At 37.1% G+C, this 23,145-nt stretch overlaps 1 long non-coding RNA gene across 1 annotated transcript in view; it reads right to left on the bottom strand.

The window, feature by feature from the left end:
• LOC139355444 (uncharacterized) overlaps positions 1 to 21,543 on the bottom strand; it is an 89,897-nt gene extending 68,354 nt beyond the window's left edge. The window contains exon 1 of the long non-coding RNA XR_011606079.1: positions 20,173 to 21,543. This is a non-coding gene — a long non-coding RNA (uncharacterized lncRNA). The remainder of the gene's footprint in view (positions 1 to 20,172) is intronic.
• Between the last annotated feature and the right edge of the window lie 1,602 nt (positions 21,544 to 23,145).

The raw sequence follows: 23,145 nt of genomic DNA, 5'->3' as shown, positions 1-23,145 counted from the left end.
TACCTATGGAGAGGTAGCAGTGTACCAGGCACTACAATAGGGAGGAGAAACAAAACAAAAATAAGTACATTTTTCTCTAGAATCCTAGGGACTTGTTGACTTTTAAAGGCAATGTAAGTGTTATATTAAAGAATATGCCAAGTGCTAATAAAACACAAAAACTAGCATGGGCAATGAAGTGGGGCCTCATCTCTACAAAAAATACAAAAATTAGTGGAGCATGGTGGTGTGTGCCTGTGGTCCCAGGTACTTGGGATACTGAGGTGGGAAGACTGCTTGATCCCAGGAGCTCTAGGCTGCATTGAGCCAAGATCACACCACTGCACTCCAGCCTAGGCACCACAGTGAGACCCTATTTCAAAAAAAGAAAACAAACAAAACCCCATAAAGATAGATGGAAATAAAACTACTTGAAAAGGTAGGATAAGGTAGAGAATGTGACATTTGAGCTGGGTATTGAAAAATGTAACAGAAGTGTGTCAGGCAGAGAAGGGATAGAAGGACATTTTGAGGAGCAGCATGAGTGTGTGAGTAGTAAAGTATGTTCAAATACTGACAAGGGGCTCAGTTAAGGATGAACCAATTATGTGCACAGAGAAGAGTAGTTAAACAGAAAGGTTTAAAATGTAGCATGGGGCTAGACTTAGGAAGGTACTTGCTTGTCTTGCTAAAGAATAAACAGTAGTTTTATTTTAAAATAACATTTTCTTTTTAGCATTTACTTCCAGTTATGTGCAAGACAAAAAAAAAATGTAGCAAACTTTAATTTGACCATGCCCCTTGACTGTAGAGTAATCTCTTCTCTAGGCTGCAATAAGGCCCAAAGAGAAATTCTCTCATCTATGTCTCCTAATATGATTAATTTTGTACATCTTTACAACTTGAGATGAGTACTTAGAATTTTGACTCCCAGGTTTTCTGGAAGAAAGTAAAACAGATTAAATCATGAGTTTCATGCTTCTGGACACTGGCCTAAGCAAATGATTTATGACCAAGTCCTCAAAAGCAAATGTAACAAAAATAAAGTAGACAAATGGGACTTAATTAAACTAAAAGGCTTCTGCACAGGAAAAGAAACAATCAACAAAGTAAACAGACAATTTACAGAATGAGAAAAATATTTGCAAACTATGCTCTGAAAAAGGGCTAATATCCAGAATCTAAAAGGCATCAAACAATTCTGTCAAAAAGTGGGCAAAGGACATGGACAGACATTTCTCAAAAGTTGACATACAAGCAGCCAACAAACATAAAAAATGCTCAGCATCACTAATCATCAGAGAAATGCAAAGTAAAACTACAGTGAGATGCCATCTCACACCAGTCAGAATGACAGTTACTAAAAAGTCAGAAAACAGATATTGGTGAGTTTGCAGAGATAAGAGAACACTTATACAATGTTGATGAGAATATAAATTGGCACAACCTTTATGGAAAACAGTACAAAGGTTTTTAAAAGAACTAAAAATAGAATTACTGTTTAATCCAACAATCTCCAGTACTATATACCCAAAGGGAAAGAAATTATTCTATCAAAAAGATACCTGTACTCATATGTTTGTTGCAGCACTATTTACAGTAGCAAAGATATGTAATCAACTTAAGTGTTCATCAATGGAGAACTGGATAAAAAGAAAATGTGGTACATATACAACGTAGAATACTATACAACCATAAAAAAGAATGGAACATCTATGTAGCAACATGGATGGAAATGGAGGTCATTATCTTAAATGAAATAACTCAGAAAGTCACACCCCACATGTTCTCACTTATAAGTGGAAACAAAACAATGGGTACACATGGATATAAAAATGAAAATGGAGACTCCAGAGGGGAGAGAATGGGAGAAGAGTGAAAAATTACCCATGGGGTAAAATACTCAAAATATTGCATGATGGCTACACTAAAAGGCCAGACTTCACAACCACCCAATTTTAATCCAGCCATAATGTTCTCTTCACTGTACTCTAGTACACCACACCAGTTTGGACTGAAACCTTTTTGTTCCTTTTCTTATGTTGTTAATTCTACCTTCTCAGTAATAGAGCTGTTCTCCCTTCTAACTTCCAAATCCAATCCTATCTCTTATTCAGGCTCCAGAGCAAGTCCCAACTCCTTAATAAGGTGCATTATATCAGATTCTCCAGAAGGAAGCCTTAAGACAAGGATTCCTAAGCACATGATTTGCTAAGAAGTGTTCTCAGGAAAACTGGTAAGAAAGCGGGGAAGCAGTAGAGGGAAGAGGAAGAGGGCAAACAAGAGTTCCGGACCCCACTTGATCCTGTGGGGAGCTCTGGAGTGTAAATTATACCTCAAATTTGTCTTGTCTTCAAAGGAGGCTGAACTTTTAAACTCCCACGAGTCAATCATTGACTGTTAGCTTCTCCCAGAAGGAAGGTATTGGCAGTGCAAATTACTGCATATTTTTGATTCTTTGCACTGTAGGCAAAGCTGTTTTAGTTGGCTAAGGTCAGGCCATTGAAGACAGTTGCAGGTGAAAAGCATTAAAATTAAAGCACACACGACCTTTGCGTTGGATACACAGAATGGGTAAAAGGGATTCTAGAGCATCTGGATGGAACAATGACAGGGTAAAAAAGGCTCTCCTCCTCTGCTTCAGCCAGACCAGTATGTCCTCTAAAGTTCTCTGAGTTATTTTGTCTGCCACTCAGACAAACCTGTGCTACTGAACCTGTGCTTCTTTGGGGTGTCCCTTGGTGTCTAGCTTACTGCATATAGAATAAAAGCATTTGGTCCCAAGTAGTCTTGGATATCTAGGAAGAATTTCAAGCCAGTTTGCCTCCTTCAGATATTTCCAAATCTGAGGAACCAACCAAAGTCCTGGGAAGACCCTTATAGTATAAGTGTCAGCTTAAGTGGGCCTTTGTACCCATTTCACTCTTTATATGAACCCTATGCTATTGCTCAGAGTCTATAATGACTCCTAGACTTCACTAGTGTGAGATCATATGTCCATCAGTTCAAGTATAAAACCATAGAAATGGAGACCAATTTAGTCAGCTGATGGTAAAGTATTGAGAGATCCTTGGTGGCTCCAAAATGCAGTTTGCCAGCATGGAACCTGATCAAATGTAACAGCTCTTCCAGAAATGCATTGGAAACTATCTCAATATGCACATTTTAAAATGAAAAGTATAGTAGAAAATTGACTGTCAGCCATGTGTGGAGACAGTAGGTCTTTTCTTTCTTTCATTTCTCTATTTTTCATGGATAGATAGCAATCTAAGACATTTACATGTAGAATGAAGCCTGGGAGATTACTTAACTAAAGCACCTTCCAACCTACACTGGTAGGAACAAAGTGATGTCCACTGATTTTTTTTTATCCAATTCCAAAATGAATATATTGTATTTATGCATATATTTTCTCCCTTTACCTTTTTGAGGGGAAAAAAAAGCTTACAGAAAAGTGTGTTGCTTATATACAATCTTGCCTTTTATCTGCTGTCAAGATTAAAACGACAATAATAGCATCTTCCTTTTTGTGATGTGTGAAACAAAGAGCTAATTCGGGAGCATATAGGCATCTGCTATCTGCTAGAGTACAAAAGAGCAGCTTAAGAGCAGCTCAGCATGTACCCTTGTAGCCCAACTTCTTTCATATTCCTCCCTAACCTGTCTTCTTACCTTACCATTTGTTTGAGATTTGAGATACTGATTTCTTAATGCTTGTCCAAACTTGTCCAGCTGGAATACTGAAAGAAGACTGCAGGAGCCATCTGAGATTAGATACAATCTGCTTTTCAATCATCAAAATTAAAATATAAGGAAATTCTGCACATAAATGTCAACCCTCAATAACCTGTAATCTCACCAATTCCTCTTGCTCTCTGTTACAATCATGAACTTATTTATTAACCATTTACTGAGACGGAGTTCACTCTTGTCGCCCAGGCTAGAGTGCAATGGCACGAGCTCAGCTCACTGCAACCTCTGCCTTCCAGGTTCCAGCAATTCTCCTGTCTCAGCCTCCCAAGTAGCTGGGTTTACAGGCATGTACCACCACGTCTGGCTCATTGTGTATTTTTAATAGAGACAGGGTTTCATCATGTTGGTCAGGCTGTTTTCAAACTCCTGACTTCAAGTGATCCACCTACCTTGGACTCCCAAAGTGCTGAAATTACAGGTGTGAGCCACCATGCCTGGCTGAACTCTCTTATTTTTTTAGATGTTTTACCCAGAGAAATGAGAATATGAGAAATAAGTTTCAAGGGTTAAGAGCATTAGAGTCCATATAAGTTTTCCATGGAATGCTAAGGTTATGCAGTTATGAGGGAGTCACTATTCTTTAGTTGATAAGGGTTAAAGTTTGATAAATTACTAAAATCTTCCAAAAGTGGCAGCAGAATATATTGGGGAGTTCAAACCATAATGAAGGTAACTATGACAGACATCTTAGCATCAGGCAGAAAAAAGAAAATTCATTTTCTAACATCAAATGGTTATCTAAGATAAAATAATACTTTATGTTGTTTGTGCAAAGGTTTCCTATTTGTAGAAATATTTAGAAACAATTATTAGAATACCTATTATTAGGATTATATTAGTATCTTAATGCTATTCCAAGTCTGATGTACTAGTTATTATTTTAATTACTGACTCTCATTGGTTTTATGGCAAATATATTTCTCATATCAACATCATCTATTCATTTATTTATGAGACAAGCATATATTGAGTGGTTTCTACCTTCCAGGCACAACAGTATGCACTCTTGTGATAAGAGGCACAACCCTTCCTCTAAAATCCTTCAGAGTCCAGATGACTGTGGCAGTCAAAGCTCTTAGTTGCAAGCTGCAAAAGCTATGCTGTCTAAGTTAAGTGGGAAAAAATTTACTAGAGGACATGAAGTAACTCAAAGAATCTACAAAATAACAAGAGAATCAGACTCAGGTCAAAACAGCGAAAAACAAGTCCAAAATGACATCGCTGTAGAAGCAGCAAGAACATCAGTGTGGCGAACACAAGCACTAGACCCAGTGTCTTGTCCTGGAGATACATCTGGTATTGGGCACTGGAGACTGCTACTTTGACCTCTATCTCTGCTTCCCTAAGCAACCTGATCTTGCTGCAACTGCTGACATCATCTGAAAGAGTTCCTCCCCATTTCTGCTTTCTTGCATTGGGAGTCTTGCTTTAAAAGTCAGTGTGGGTCTGTTTGCTGGTGAGCCTAGGTGAGTGCCTTGCTCTAGGTCCAAGAGAAGCTAGGGAAATGAAATTTTACAGAAGCTGAAATTTTCAGCTAAAATATGAAATTTCAGCTTCTGTAGAGTTCTCCAAACTTAAAAATGGTATTGGACTACATGACCATCACAGTGACGAATATCCAATACATCACTGATTTTGGTTATTCCAAATCAATGTGCACTCTTCTTTCCTTACTTACACAGACTGCTTTGATAACATGTATGTCTATAAAGAAATAAGCTTACACGATTGGTTGATATGGGAATGATGTCAGTACAATACAAAAGTTTCATTGATCTATTTATGATTTTTCTCACCATACAAATCTTTTGTGCCATCAAGTAACAGTGAGTGAATGCTCACACAGTTGAACACAGAAGGCTGTGGAGGAGCATAATATTATAATTATACATGGTGTTCATTCACATTACTCCCTCCTCTTTTATTCTGGACATGTGCTGTTCTCAAAAAGTGCTTATTGAATGGTTTTGCTCAGCATTTGTGCATTTCGGCCATGTCTTCATAAGTTAGCGAACTTGATCCTTTTTTATATATAACTTTCTTAAAACAGTACAAGGTTTCCTCTAGTTAAAAATGTTAAGAATTACAATATCTTTCCTTTTAAATTGGACTGGAATACTTATTTGGATTGTTATTGCTTTGGTTACAAATGGCATAGATTTTGAGTGTTTGTCGCAAACTATTATTTCTAATAAGCCCTATATTTATTTGAAAATGATTTTTCAGGACATGAGGTTTCCAGGAACATGTCAATCTGTTACAGTAAAAACACTTGGACTTTTAAAAAAGTGCTTTCAGCAAAATGATGCAAAAATCTCTCCTACAGCCATAAAGCCTATTACTCTCTTTCCAGAAGTAAAATTCACAATTTTTGCTTCTAGCAACAAGCGAAGATCACTGGCTGATGTTCATTCTCCTTTCGTTCTGTCGCAAGTCCAGATATTATGGACTAGACTGGAAAGTTTACTACCACCTAGAACACTGTATAAGACAGAGGGGAAAGGGAGAGAGAAAAATAAAGTAACTTAAAATTTCTAATTATATACAACACGGAGCAAGAAAGAAATATGAATAAGAGCTGTAGTCTTCATTTCTGAAGTTGGTCTAGAGGCAATAATTAATTGCCACAATTTCCTTCTTTTATCACCAATTCTACATTCCATTTGCTTTCAGCCACTTCTGTTTGTTAGGGTTCTCTGACCAAGCTGTTATCACTAAAGTATCCGAATGCCTTGTGGTATTGCTTATATAGATTTACTGTTGTCTTCTATTACATTTTACCACTAGAAAAAAAATTATGGGGATTTTATATGTCCTATTCATTCTCCTCTCTTTTCCATTTTGTAGCAGCAACCTATTTCCTGTTTATAGTTAGCCAAGATAAGAGACCCATGATGGAAAGGAGCATTTTGTCTTTGAGAATTGAAAACTTTAGCCAAAGTCACAGGGCAAGGTAAGCAAATTTTTTAAGTAAATCATTAGCTCACTGGATCTAATAGTAAGAGGGGCCTCTTCCACTTCCAACTTCTGGTTCCAAGACCCATATATTCTGGTGATGGGAGAAATAGCATTATATATCAGGTAATCATTCAGAGAATTTACTGCCGGTATAGTGCCTGAGTCTTTTAATATGCCATGCCACTGTTTTCCATGTCCAGCTTCTTTTAGAGAATGCAGTTCTAAGCCACCGTCTTTACCTCATTTCCCATAAAGTGAGTGTTCCTTGGTTAGAAGCAATGTTTGTGATATACCACCTGTTTAATAGGGCATTCTGTGATTCTTCACTTGGTGATACGGCTTTTTAGTATGGTGTGCAGAGAAAACAAAACAGTCACCAAATAGCCAGTTTCCATCCCTTCCACATCAAGGATCCAGTGTAACTGAAATTCAGTAAATGACTGGCTCCTCTTAGACAGTATTCCACATTGAAGGGGGAGCGTAAGGGAGGTCACTCAACATTGGTTTCTGCTACTCACTGACTGATTACTTATCAGTGGAAGTAAACAGCTTTAGGGAGGTGAGGTCTATAATGTTAGGCTCCGACATCTCTTTTATCCTTGACACCAAGTCTGCTTTGTTTCTGAGCCTATTGATTAGGGGTAAAAGAGATTATGGAAAGAGGCTGATCAACATTCACAAGGAGAGTGATGCTGATTATTGAAAGCCACCTGATGATTGAAAGCCTTCCCCACCAAGAAGGCCTTCTGATGAACAGTCATATCAGAACCAAGTTTCTTCCATTTTTTTAGCCCATTCCAAGAGGTCCATCCATGCTCCACTAAGCCACTTTGACATTAGTCTTCCAATTTTGTTATCTCAGGATGCAGAGTCTTCACTGAGGCCTTAATTCCTTCAAGGAATAGTGAACAATCAGATATACTATCCAAAGTTCTGCCTCATCAGAAGGATTTATTTCCTCTTTTAAGAAAAAAATCAGTTGCCTCATCTATCATCTGAGAGGCTTCAGTTGTCACTTCCTTCAGGGTTTGCCTCAAGTGCAAGAGCCATCTTGTCCAAGGACAGAACTTTGTCTAGGGAAGCCCATTTTCAATGACTGAGTGAAGTAGAAATATAAAGGCCTCGTTATTTGGGCCCAAAGCAGGGTAATCGTGATGAATATGCTTTTAAGTTCTCCATGGGGTTGACCAAGTTTTGTTTATCTTCTGTCACTGTTTGACTTCTTCCTGTGCTCAATCCTGCTTTTCATCTCTCCCTTTAGCAGGTATTGATTCCTAACAAACATTCTGCATTCCAGACTCCATCTCAGCATCTACTTCTGGAGAACCTAACCTGTTGTGTAAATTCAGTTGGAATGTTTTTTTTTCTCAATCAACTAATCTAGGGAATAACCAACAGGTAGGAGCTGAAGGAGGTTTGGTTAACGTCAGTTGCACTGGGTTAAAAGCTTTCTGCTCATGCAAAATAATTATGCTTTCAGGACTTGCGTAATCCAGGCCTTCTTTGTACTGCTTTCATATGATGATGGAGTGATTCAGGGCATCCCTGACTTTCTGGTTAATGTATAGATTAAACCTAGTTTGCAGTGAATTGCCCAGTACATAAACTCATCAATGAACCCATAATTATATGTTTAGTTACAAGGGGAAGAGCTGACTCTAACAAAGTCTTGTAACTTTTTCAAATGGGCATGACTTCCCTCTCAAACCTTGCAGACCTTATTTGAAATTCTCTGTTGAGGCTTACCACTCTGTCTGGGCACATCCAAATCTTCCACTGAACTGTACTATACTGTATCATAAAGAAGTAAGCTCTACTTTTTACCTACTCTTATAAGTGACTAAGTGAAAAGCATTTCTTAAACATTAAAAGAGAGCTTAGATCCAGGTGACAAATACCCACTACTAGGCCCATCTTACTATTACATTTCAAAATAGTATGATAGGTTTTTTTTCATAGGGCAAAATACATCAGGTTAAAGATACCCATTGTGGTGATGGTGGCTCATCTAAGCCAACTTGGAGTAGAGGATGATTTGATTTAGGTAAAGGTCCCTGGAGGCAGTGACATCTGGGATGGGATTTGTGGAAACAGTTTGAGTAAGGAGATAAAAAAAGAAGCAAAGAAAGATTAAAAAAGAAGACATTCTCAGCTGAGAGGAGTAGTATTTGTCAAAGCAGTACGGTGAGAGAAGACAAGGCATATTCACTGTACTGCAAGTTTTGAAATCAGCCATATTTCTCATCTAATGTACAGGAAGACTGGTCTGTCTGGGGAAAATGTAGCCTGTGTAGATAAAGACTATTTAATATTAATGGGGAGGTTCCAGGAAAAAAAAAGTCTAAGGGTTACAAATAAATATTTTTTTGCCCTCTCCTAACCAACATGAAGGCATATTTGTGGTAACATTGCATAGATTTTTATAAAGGAGAAAAAGAAATTGAAAGTCCCCCTTCACTCCCCCTGGCCACATACACACACCTTGCTCCCTTTCAGTCCTTGGGGGTTTTCCCTGGAAGGAGGTTTATACATGCATACGCTACCGTATAATTGTCACAGCAATTAAGATGTAGGCTCCGAGTTCACGGCTCCATAATTTATTGGCTATGAAACTCTGATCAAGTTACTTAACTCTTCCAAACTTCAGTTTCCTTGTCGGTGAAATGGAGAGAATGTGTCTCTAACTAATAAAGTTATTGTAAGAATTAATTGAGACGGGGTTAATAAAGTGCTCAGCAAAGTGCTGGGATATGAAAATTGTTTCAAAATTAACTAATATTTTATTATTATGACTTTTTTCTTCAGTCCTTTTTACCATGATCTTGACTATTTCACTTCTTCTATGATTCAGGATAACTACAGACAAGGTTTTAAGTGCCTATTATGATTATAATAGAAATTCCATTCTCTTATGCCATCAAATCATTACATTTACATATGTATTCAACACTGCCAAATCCCAAATGAAGGTTAATGTTCATGATGGAGAAGAGCCATTAGCACATTTATGAATTTGAATTCGACTTATACTTTCACAGATATTTTTATCAATAAAGCTAAGTAACTAATTTGTATTAATATCAGGAATACCAGGCATATTTGTGATATCTGGACTAAACAGGCATTTGGACTCTCAAACCCCTGCCCTCTGTATCTTACTGAGAATCAGGAAGCATGCAATACAGAAAAAATAGAATCAAGGTTTCTCATCCCTTGAGCCTTAAACACTGTTTTCCGAAGTGAGTTTATTTAAACTACTAGCTGTTGGAGAGTATGTATAGTTTTTATGTTAAAATAAATCCCATGGTCAATGAGATACAGGAAATACAGGTTTTAACCAAGTTAAACAGAGTTTATTATTGTGAGACCTCAGAACTCTTCTTATGTAATTATATATTGTAGATTTCCAAAAGTGACTACAGTGGTGCCATTCTGGAGATTTTCTCAGTTATTTATAATGTGAGCCACATTTTCCAGAAGGCAAAATAAAAAAATTATAAATTTATTTTAATAATATTTTCTTAACCTGGTATATCAAAAATGTTATTTTAGCATTTAGTCAATATAAAAATTATTGAGACATTTTATATTTTTCTTCATTGTGAGTGTTCAAAATCAGTGTCTACTTTGAAGTTGCAGCACATCTCAATTCAAACTAGCCACATTTCAAGCACTCAACGGCCATGCATAGTGAGTGGCTACCACATTTAACAGTGCAGGACTGACTGGACTGCAGTATTTCTCAAATTTACTTTTCCATAGTTTACTTTTCATGGAGCATATTAAGGGATTATATTCCAGAAACAGTGATGAACAAATAGTGATGTATGAAGGGGACCAATGGAGAAATTTCCAGATGCAAGAGAAATGAGGACATGGAAAGTGCCATTAACGTATGAGATCTGGGTAAAAATGAAGGCTTACATCATGGTTACTGTGAACATTAACTTAGCATCACACTGGTATCATACAAAGGAGCAGATTGACATTCAACTGGATTAACTGCTGAGCAGGCAGAAGAAACATGAAATTGCAATATTGACAAGACAAATAAGAGAGTGAGTAGTTCTCAGAGTAAAAGACTAGCGAGCAGAACAGCTTTACAAGGGAGATCCTGGTGTTCAAACAGAAGGATCCTCCAACCCACTGCCTCTAAAAGGAATGGTAATTCCTTCTAAATTGAGTCATTTTCCCAATCAAAGGAAAGCCTAGATTTTTTTTAAAAAAGGATTTATCTCCCAGAATTTCTTATATATTCTGAGTCATTCCTAGACATTCTAGGTGAAATCTAGTACATGACGGTTACTAGAGAGGAATTCTGAATTTTTCATCTCAAACAAAGCTTGGCTTAGACCCATAGGGATTTATTATTATTATTATTACTATTTTTATTTTTATCTTGAAGAATCACAACCCCAGATGTTCCCCTACCACTCTACAGTAGGTCACAATGATTGCCTTGGCATTAAATTGTACCTTACTGGCCTATATGAGTTCATTGTTTACCTCCCCAAGTACCTATATTAGTCACAGGGTTTCAGGACCAAAGAGGAGTCATGCAAAATGATTAAAACAGGCTTAAGCATTCTTCATGTTTCCACCTCAAATAGAAATTACAAGAGAATATTTTTCAGGGATCATGCCAAAGCCTTTTTCTGCTGAAAACAGGCTGATTTAGCAAGGCAAATAAAAACAAAATCTTTTTTACATTTGATTAGGAGGTCTTGAGTTTAAACTTAAAGAGGAGAAGAAGGAGGGGCAAGGTGAGGGGAGATGCAATTTGTATAATTGTATTGCTATGGATGGGAACACCAATACCGCCAGATTTAATTATTCCTTTCATCTTGCCTTATTTCACTCTCGAAGATCAATATGCTTGTTCTCTTCTTAAGCAGCAACGATTTCTACAATCTGAACATAAATTTAATCATGTGCTGCCATCTCAGTGTTTATAGACTCTGTCAAAGACATAGCCCATTATAATTATTTTCTCAATCATTCGCCACTTCTCAATCATTCGCCACAAGAGAAACACTTTAGGCAACACTAAAACTTAACTTAATCACTAGAAACAATATCAGCTCAACAAATAGATCTTATTAGATGGCCCATTTTTTTTTTAAAAAAAAGCTCATTTCCCAATACTTTAATTTTCTGTTAAATGTCAAATTGTGTTTACCTACAGGAATTGAGCTATTGCCATATTATATATGAACCATAAATGAAATAGTATCATGAAGATTATTATTAAAACTGATTCCCAATACAGCATATGCAAACTTCTAAGTCATAAATCATTAGGGGTAGTTTGTTTCCTTCCTCCCTGAAAAAGAAGTGTATGCTAATGCTAAAATGAGTGCAGCCTATAGAAATGACTAAAAGTGAGTAAATTGAAATGTCAGGAGACAAAACATTTATCACAAAATTGGCAGCTCGGATGACCTTCAGAACTTTCAGATCTGAGAGGTGAATTAAATCGCAAAATGAATGTAGAATTGTGAAAGAAACGAATGGTATTCTAGCTGTGATCACATGATCCAGCAATGCCACAGACATACCTCATCACAACTCTGTCTTATGATTCTGCAGCACAAATAGAATCAAACTCAGATATGTATACATCAACAAAAAAGAATGAGAACATGTCCATTGCAGGAACATGGATGGAGCTGGAGGCCATTATCCTTAGCACAATGACACAGGAACAGAAAACCAAATACCACATGTTCTCACTTGTAAATGCAGGTAAATCGAGCAAATGGATACAAAGACAGGAACAACAGACCCTGGGGCCTACTTGACACTGGAGGGTGGGAGGAGGGAGAGGATCAGAAAAAGTAACTACTGGATAGGTAGTTAGGTGACAAAATAATCTGTACAACAAACCCCTATGACACAAGTTTACCTAAAAGACAAACCTGGACATACACTCCTGAACCTAAGATAACAGTTTTTTTGTTTGTTTTTGTGTGTGTTTTTTTTAAAGGACAATAGTTATACAATTTTATGTAAAGTAAGGTACAGTAAATATCACATTGCTATAGAGAAATTAGGAGTATGTGTATGTGTGTAGATGAACATGTATATAGGTGGGTAGGCATGTGCATATGTGTTCACATATGTGTGTATGTGTATGTTTTGTTTAGGTGTGAGGCTGTTTGTGTGTTTAAGTGTGTTCTTGTTATTCTTCTATATTTTTCTCTGGAGGGAAAGGCAGCTTGCTTAAAGTTGTTTTAAAGACAAAAGTGGCCAGGCACGGTGGCTCACGCCTGTAATCCCAGCACTTTGGGGGAATGAGGTGGGCAGATCATGAGGTCAGGAGTTCGAGACTAGCCTGGCCAACATGGTGAAAACCCATCTCTACTAAAAATACAAAAATTAGTTGGGCATGGTGGCGGGCACCTATAATCCCAGCTACTTGGGAGGCTGAGGCAGAAGAATTGCTTGAACCCGGAAGGTGGAGGTTGCAGTGATCGCACCACTGCACTCCAGCCTGGGCAACAGAGTGAGACTCCGTTTCTAAAAAAAAAAAAAAAAAAAAAAAGCACACAGAAAAATATGATTTGTTAACATCAAATATTTGTTTCTAAAACTATGAACTTAACAAGATCTAGAAATTCATGACCAAATCAGATAAAATTCTATTAATTTCTTTTCAAAGGAGTAAGGAAAGATTTCTTACTAAAATAACTTTAGAAGATGCTCTAAATAGTACATTTTATTCTTTTATTTATTTTCATTATTACATATTTACAACTCACACAATATGTCTAGAGAAAAATAAAACAAATATCCTGAAGCCACTGCCAGATTTACTTAAATCTACCATTTTGCCATATTTCCTAAAGAAAATGTGCCACATTTAATAGAAGGTCCTGTATATCCCTGCAAAGCCATTTTCTTTTTCCCTTCCCCATAAAGTAAGTACTGTTCTGGAGTTTTACATCCTTCCTGTCCATGATTTTGTACTTTTAATATTTAATTGTATTAAACATATAAAACATGAGGTGCACATTTTTATACCTTATGGATATGACATCCTATTGTAAATACATTCCATATTTTTCTTTTTTCCCTTAAAATTACATTTTTGAAAATTATCTGTATTAATATATATTTGTATTGATAGCACTAGTGAATTTAACTGCTGTGTAAGTGAATTCTTAATTCATTTTTCCCCAGCCTTTATTTATTTTTTCTTTCTTTAAATATACATTTAACAGAGTGATGTCAGCAAGATAGCTGAAAAGTTGCCTGGTGCTCATCCCATAAAAAGGGAACGAAACAATGAATAAACAACTATATTTTGAGTAGGTGACTGAAAAAGCATGCTGAAAAGCACCAGAGGGGCAGCACAGTCCCCACAGAGCATGGAAGTGCAGGATAGCGCCATAGTGAGGAGTGTGAAGCATCCTGCTTCTGCCACATTCTTTCTTCACTAGGATTGACTTGAGCCAAGGAGTACTTCTTACGAGGAAAAGCTAAGCTGGAGGCTCTCAGTGGTCCCCATTACTGTCACAGATGCTAAGAATACTTGCTACGGGAGAATCCCCCAGTTTTTACAGGCCCTGAATCCTGTTTGAAGAGTTGATGGGAGTGTGTGTGGCTGCACTGCCCCAGAGTAAGAGCCCATTTTACATCTCCTCCTCCCATGACCTAAGCTCCTATGACACACTGCCATATTGAAAGACTCACTGCTAGAATGTATCCTGCCCTCGAGGCCAGTAGCTACTAACTCTCTCCCTCCCAAAGGTTCTGCCATCATTCCACCATGTTCATGTGGGTACCTGCAGCCTCGTGACCCCAGCTTCCTGGCTTGAGGGAATAACCAAGACCCCAAATCCAAGTGGCAACCAAACTCCTGTGACACATGTGCACCTTCACAGTGGGGAAGCTGCCACACAGCTGCTGGCCCACTGCACTCATATACACCACCTCAGCCTGACAGCCAATGCAATGGTTGTCCCACCCCCCAGAGAAACTGCCACACAGATGGCTAGCCCACTGGGTCCACGATACTTGCCCAACCTGACAGACAATGTGGCAGCAGCCTTGCTCACCAAAGAATCAATTGCACAGTCAGACAGCTGGTTGTGCCTACATATGCCCCACAGAGAGCCTGTTGGACAGTCAGCCATCCTGCTACACTCATGCCTGGCCTGGCAATCGGTCCAGTGCTTGAATTCTTTGAAAAATTGTGCCACCACCATCACAAACTCCCATAGCTTAGGCCACTGAAGCAATTACAGACATCACTGATGAGGATTATGGCTGAAGAAACTGTACAGAGCCACATGACTGAATCCACCCAAACCAAAGCCAATGTACCACCATACCTAACCAACACTCTAGCACCCATATACAGAAAAAGCATTCTCTCCCTACTAAGGCTACTCTATAAAATTGAAAAAATTAACTCTTTTACTAGATGCACACACATCAACATAGGGACACAAGAAACATGAAAAAGCAAGGAAACCTGACACCTCCAAAGGAATAATTTTGGAGAATAATAGTTCTCCATTAACAGACCCCAAAGAAAGGTTATTTACAAGTGCCTGAAAAGGAATTCAAAATAATAATCCTAAGGAAACGCAGCAAGATCCAACAGAGTACTGACAAACAATTTGAAAGAATCAGGAAAACAATTCATGATGTGAATGAAAAGTTCAACAAAGAGAGATAATAAGAAAGAATCACACATAAATCTGAGAGTTGAAGATGTTAATGGATAAAATAAAAAATACAATTGAAACCTACAATAATAGACTGCACTGAGCAGAGGAAAGATTTTTTGAATTTGAGACAGGTCTTTTGAAATAACCCAGTCACAGGGGAAAAAAGGAAATAAGAATAAAAAAGAATGGAGAACTCTCTAGGACTTACGAGACACCATTAAGTGAAAAAATATTTGCATTATAGAAATGTCAGAGGGAGAAGAGATAGAAAAAGAAACATATTTAACACAGAAAACATATTTAATGACAGCTGAAAACTTCCCAAACCTGGAGAGAGAGATGAACAACTAGATCCATGAAGCTCAAAAATCTCCAATTATATTCAAACTCAAAATATTCCTCCAGAGCACATTATAATAAAAACATCAAATATAAAGGGGGAATTCTAAAAGTGACAAGAGAAATACATCAAGTCACATATAAGGAATCCTCATTACACTGAGTAGATTTTTCAGCAGAAATCTTGCAGGCCAGGAGAGAATGACATAATATATTCAGAGCTGTGAAAGAAAGAGAGAAAGAAAAAAAACCTCTAAGCCACAAATAATGTATTCAGCAAAGCTTTACAGCAAAGGAGGCGAAATAAACACCTTCTCAGATAAGCAAAAGTTGAGGAACCTCACTGCTGCAAGACTGGCCATACAATAAATGCTTAAGGGAGTGCTACGACTAACAGTAGAAAGAAAATAATTACTATCACAAAACACGTAATTGTATAAAACTTACATTTAAAGGTAAATTTATAATCAAACTCAGAATACTCCAGTGCTGTAATGGTGCTATGCAAAGCTTTCAATCCTCTAGTATGAAGAATAAAGGTCAAATTAACAATAGCTAAAATTGGTGGCAAATGAACACACAATAGATACGTAAATTAATATAACCAAAATATAAATTGTTGGCGATAGAGGGAGAATGTTGATAAAATCAACAAAAAGTTTCAGAAACTGTATACATGAAAATTAGAAAACATGCTCCTAAATAATCAATGGGTAAATAGCGAAATTAAAAGGAAAACTTAAAAGTCTTTTGAGGCAAATGAGAATAGAAACACATCACACCAAAACATGAGATACAGCAAAAGCAGTTCTATGAGGAAAATTCTTAGAAATAAATGACTACTTCAAAAACGTAGAATGATTTCTAGTAAACAACCTAATGTGACACCTCAAGAAACTAAAAAAGAAGAACAAACTTACTACAAAATTGGTACAATGAAGAAAGTAATAAAACTCAGAGAAGAAATAAATGAAATATAGACTACAAAAATAATCCAAAGGAGCAATAAAATGAAGAGGTTTTTTTTGAAAAGATAAAATTGACAAACCTTTAGCAAGACTTAAAAAAGAGGAAAGACTCAAATAAATAAAATTAGAAATTAGAGAAGACATTACAACTGACTTCACAAAAATTACAAAGAATCTTGAGACTATTATTAGCAACTATACCATTGTTGTTCAAGTATTATGAGCAACTACACATGAAGAAAGTTGGTAACACAGAGAAGTTGATAAATTCTCAGATCCAACCTACCAAAATATGAAGAAATAGAAAATCTAAACAGACTAATAATGAATGAGGAAATTGAATCAGTAATAAAGTATTTCATAGAAAAAAAAAAAACTTGGGATCTGATGGTTTCACTGATGAATTCTACCAATTAAAAGGAAGTAATACCAATTATCCTCAAACTATTACAGAAAGTTAAGGAGAAGAAATGCCTCCAAACTCATCTTACAAGGCCAGCGTTCCCCTGATTGCAAAATCAGTCCAGGACATAACACAACAACAAAAATTAAAAGCCAACATCCCTGATGAACATAGATACAAAAATTCCTGACATGATACTAGCAAACTGCATTCAACAACACAGTGAAAAGATTATCCACAATGATTATGTGGGACTCATTGGAGGGATAAAAGGATGCTTCAGCATATGCAATTCAATAAATGTGACATACCACATTAACAGAAAAAGAAAAAAAAAGACAAAAACCAGACCGCCATCACTGTGGCTCTAGTCAGCAGTTTCCCCTGGCCAGTGCTAGATAGATCGGGAGGTTTGGACTGGGCACTATTGCTCAGAGCGTAGCACAGTGGTTGTGGCCAATTGTTGCCAGACTCCTTCCTTAGGTGGGACCCAGATCCATCCCTCCTCACTGGGCAGGGCCTCCCTACAGGAATTCCAGCAACTCTAGCCAGGGGCTTTCAGACAGAACTCTCATCTCCCTGGGACAGAGCACCTGTGGGGAGGGGTGGCCAAAGTCTCTGGTTCAGTGGACTTAATCTTTCCTCTCTACTAGCTCTGAAGAGTCTGGGTGATCCTTACAAGGGGGCTTCCCCCAGAACAGTGCACCAGCTCCACTAAGAGACAAACTGCTTCCTTAAGTGTGTCCCTGATCCATGCCTCCTGACTGGGTGAAGCCTCCCAACAGGGGTTGCCAGACACCTCATACAGGAGAGTTCCAGCTGGCATTAGGTCAGTGTCCATCTGGGATGAAGCTTCCAGAGGAAGGAGCAGACAGCAGTCTTTGCTGTTCTGCAACTTCTACTGGTGATAACCAGGTGATACCCAGATATGCAAAAATTAACTCAAGATGCATTAAAGACTTAAATGTAAAACCCCAAACTATAAAAACCCAGAAGAAAATCTAGACAATACCATACAAGACATAGGTATGGGCAAATATTTTATGATGCAATCACCAAAAGTAATTGCAACAAAAGCAAAAATTGACATATGGAATCTAATTAAAGAGCTTCTGCACAGCAAAAGAAATGATCATCAGAGTGAACAGACAACCTACAGAATGAAAGAAAATTTTTGCAATCTATTTATCTGACAAAGGTCTAATATTCAGAATCTATAAGAAACTTAAATAGATTTACAAGAAACAAACAACCCCATTAAAAAGTGGGTAAAGGACATGAACAGACACTCCTCAAAAGAAGACATTCATGCAGGCAACAAACATATGAAAAAAAATCTCAACATCACTGATCATTAGAGAAATGCAAATCAAAACCACAATGAGACACCATCTCAAGCCAGTCAGATGACGATTATTAAAAAGTCAAGAAATAACAGATGCTGGTGAGGCTGTGAAGAAATAGAAACACTTTTACACTGTTGGTGTGAATGTAAATTAGTTCAACCATTACGGAAGACAGTGTGGCGATTCCTCAAAGATTTAGAACCGCAAATACCATTTGACACAGCAATCCCATTACTGTGTATATAACCGGAGGAATATAGATCATTCAACTATAAAGATACATGCATGTGTATGTTCACTGCAGCACTATTCACAATAGCAAAGACAAGGAATCAACCCAAATGCCCATCAGTGATAGACTGGATAAAAAAAATGTGGAACATATACACTATGGAATACTATGCAACCATAAAAAGGAACAAGAACATGGCCTTTGTAAGGACATAGGTGAAGCTGGAAGCCATTATTTTCAGCCAACTAACACAGGAACAGAAAGCCAAATACCACATGTTCTCACTTACAAGTGGGAGCTGAACAATGAGAATATATAGATGCAGGGAGGGGAACAACACATACTGGGGCCTCTTGGGGGAGGGCAGGAGGGAGAGCATTAGGAAAAAGAGCTAATGCATGCTGGGCTTAATACCTAGGTGATGGCTTAATAGGTGCACCAAACCACCATGGCACATGTTTACTTATGTAACAAACCTGCACATCCTGCACATGTACCCTGAAGCTTAAAAACATAAATTTAAAAAGATAAAAACCCATATTATCTTTTCAACATGTGCAGAAAAAGCATTATGACAAAATTTAACATTTCTTAAAGGTAAAAACTTTCAACAAATGAGGTATAGAAGTTGTGAACTTCACCACAATAAAGGCCGTAAATAATCAACCCACAGCCAACATCATACTGAATGAGGAAAGATGAAAGGGTTTTCTCTAAGATCAGGAAAAAGACAAGGTTGCACGATTTCATGACTTCTATACAGCAAAGTACTGGAGGTCCTAGCCATAGCAATGAAGCAAGACAAGGAAATAGAGGGCATCCAAACTGGGCAGTAGAGAGTCAAACTGTCCCTGTTTGCAGAGAACATGATTACATATGTAGAAAGTTATAGAGACTCCATGAAAACACTGTTGGAAATAATAAACAAATTCAGTTAAGTTCCAGGATAGACACAAACTCAGCATACAAAAATCAGTGTTGTTTTCACACACTAATAGTGCGCTATATAAAAAAAGAAATCAATGAAACCATTTCATTTACAATAGCTACTCCTCAAAATAAGATACCTAGAAATAAACTTAACAAAGGAAGTGAAAGATCACTATAGTGAAAACTATAAAACCCTGATGAAAGAAATTAAAGAGGGCACAAATAAATGGAATAATATCCCACGTTCATGGATTGAAATAATTAATATTGTTAAAATGGCCATACTACCCAAAAAAAGCTACAGATTTAATGGAATCCCTATCAAAATACCAATGACATTCTTCACAGAAATAGAAAAAGAAAACTTCTAAAATTCATATGAAACTACAAAAGACTAAATAGTCAAAGCAATCTTGAGCAAATACCTGGAGGCATCACACTACCTGACTTCAAAATATATGCATTCTACAGGCTGTGGAAACAACAAAAAAGTGTGGTACTGGCAAGAAAAAATAAACAAAAAGCAAACCAGACACATAGACCAATGTAACAGAAAGAGGGCCAAGAAATAAATTCATGCACCTACATGATTTTTGACGAAGGTGCCAAGAACACACATCGATGAAAAGGCAGTCTTGTCAATAAACGGTGCTGGAAAAATTGGATATGTACCTGTAGAAGAATGAGACAAGACCCTTATGACTCATCATATATAAGATTCAACTCGAAATGGATTGAAGACTTAAATGTAAAGCCTGAAACTATGATACTACTAGAAGAAAACGTAGGCAAAATACTTTGCAACATTGGGCTGGGCAAGGATATTTTAATAAGATCTCAAGAGCACAGGCAACAAAAGTAAAAATAGACAATAATATATAAAAGTAAAAATGTTTTGCACAGTGAAGAAAACAATTAAAAAAGAGACAGCCACAGAATGGGCAAAAATATTTGCAAACTGTATATCTGACAAAGGATGAATATCCAGAATATATATTAAATAACCTAACAGCAAGAAAACCCCAATGACTCAATTAAAAACTGGGCAAAAGACCTTAATAAACTTTTCTCAGAAGAAGAAATACAAATGGCCAACAGGTATATGAAAAAAGGCTCTACGTCACTAATCACTAGGGAAATGCAAATGAAAACCATGATGAGATACTACTTCATTTCAGTTGGAATGGTATTGTCAAAAAGACAGAAGAAAACAAATGTTGGCAAAGACATGGAGAAAAGAGAACACTTACACATCGTTGGTGGGAATGTAAATTAGTAGAGCTATTATGAAAAACAGTCTAAAGTTTCCTTAAAAAATACAAAATAGAACTACCAAATGATTTAGCAATCCCGCTCCTGGGTATATGTTCAAAGGAAATGAAATCAGTATGTTGAAGAGATAGCTGCATTCTTAAGTTTATTGAAGCACTATTCTCAATAGCCAAGACATGGAATATACCTAAGTTTCCAATAATGGATGAATGGATAGAGAAAATGTGGTATATATACACAATGGAATACTATTCAGTCATAAAAAGAATAAAATCCTGTCATTTGCAACAACACAGATACATCTGGAGGACATTATGTTCTGTGAAATAAGCCAGGCAGAGAAACAAATACTGCATGATATCACTCTTATGTAAAATATATTTTTTAAAAGTTTATTTCATAAAAGAGAGTAGAAGAGTGGTTACCAGAGACTAGGGACAGGGTGAAGGAGAGGAGAATCATTGGGTAGAAAGTTACTATTAGATAGGATGGGCTGAGTGCGGTGGCTAACGCCTGTAATCCCAACACTTTGCGAGGCCGAGGAGGGTGGATCACCTGAGGTCAGGAGTTCAAGACCAGCCTGGCCAACATGATGAAACCCCATCTCTACTAAAAATACAAAAATTAGCCAGGCATGGTGGCATGTGCATGTAATCTCAACTACCCAGGAGGCTGAGGTAGGAGAATCGCTGGAAACCAGGAGGCAGAGGCTGCAGTGAGCTGAGACTGTGCCACTGCACTCCAGCCTGGGTGACAGAGCAAGACTCCATCTCAAAAAAACAAAACAAAACAAAAAAACAAAACAAAACAAACCCAAACAAGAAAGTTATTGTTAGACAGGATGAATAAATTCTACTGTACTTTTGCACAGCAGGGTGCCTGGTTAACCGTAGAGCATTGTTTATTACAAGACAGCTAGAAGAGAAACTTTTTAATGTTCTTAACACAAAGACATAATAAATTCATGAGATGAAGGATATGCTAACTACCCTGACTTGCTCATTATACAACATATACATGTACTGAAACATCAAATTGTACCCCACAAATGTGTACAATAACAATGTGTCAATTACAAAATAAACACACATTTATCTTGGTTTCAAGACTATCTTTTGGAGGCAATAATTCATTCAAAGCAGTAATTTAAATAGTATGGATTTTAAGAATAACAGGCTGAAGTCTGTAACAATTCTTTTAAAGTGAGAGGATTCTTTTGGATTCTTTGAAATCACATAATATGTGTGACCAGGCTGCCTAGAGGTTGGGGCAGGCTTTGCATACATAGTAAAAATGTAATTGTCCCTGAGCTGTCATGCCTAGTAATCATGAACAAGTACTTTTCTGAGTTAAGAAACTTCAGCTACACTCCTTTAAGTCTGTCTTATAAATTAAAAAGTTAGATTTTTGTTTAATAAGGCCATCAGTGAACCTCAGTCAGCAGAACAACTTCTAAAAACATGACTATATGACTAGGGAGTTATCCTTAGATGCTATCAGCTTAATCTGGTATCTCCTAATTACATCTCTCAGTACATGCCATTGTCCTCGGAGAGCAATCAAATACCCTAACTGAATAACCTCCCTTTTGAGGATGTGAAAGACCAGAATGGTTTAAAATATGTATAAATATATGTAACATTTCTTCTTTAAAGCAAATGACATACCAACAGCGAGTTGATGCAAGCTGATTCTACAGAGATGAAACCAAGCCCCTTCATTTACCAAAGTTAATTTTTTCTCTAAGAATAATGTTGAAGCTCTTTGTAGATTCTGGATATTAGCCCTTTGTCAGAAGGATAGATTGCAAAAATTTTCTCTCATTCTGTAGGTTGCCTGTTCACTCTGCTGATAGTTTCTTTTGCTGTGCAGAAGCTCTTTAGTTTAATTAGATCCCATTTGTCTCTTTTGGCTTTTGTTGCCATTGCTTTTGGTGTTGTAGTCATGAAGTCTTTGCCCATGCCTATATCCTGAATGGTATCACCTAGATTTTCTTCTAGGGTTTTTATGGTTTTAGGTCTTACATTTAAGTCTTTAATCCATCTTGAGTTAATTTTTGTATAAGGTGTAAGGAAGGGATCCAGTTTCAGCTTTCTGCATATGGCTAGCTAGTTTTCCCAGCACCATTTATTAAATAGGGAATCCTTTCCCCACTGCTTGTTTTTGTCAGGTTTGTCAAAGATCATATAAATCATTCTACTATAAAGACACATGCACACGTATGTTTATTGTGGCACTGTTCACAGTAGCAAAGTCTTGGAACCAACCCAAATGCCCATCAATGATA

The sequence above is a fragment of the Macaca nemestrina genome, chromosome 7 (genome assembly GCF_043159975.1).
Source record: "Macaca nemestrina isolate mMacNem1 chromosome 7, mMacNem.hap1, whole genome shotgun sequence".
Lineage (NCBI taxonomy): Eukaryota > Metazoa > Chordata > Mammalia > Primates > Cercopithecidae > Macaca > Macaca nemestrina.
Note: the sequence above shows the minus strand (reverse complement) of the source record. Positions and strands in the feature narration are given on the sequence as shown.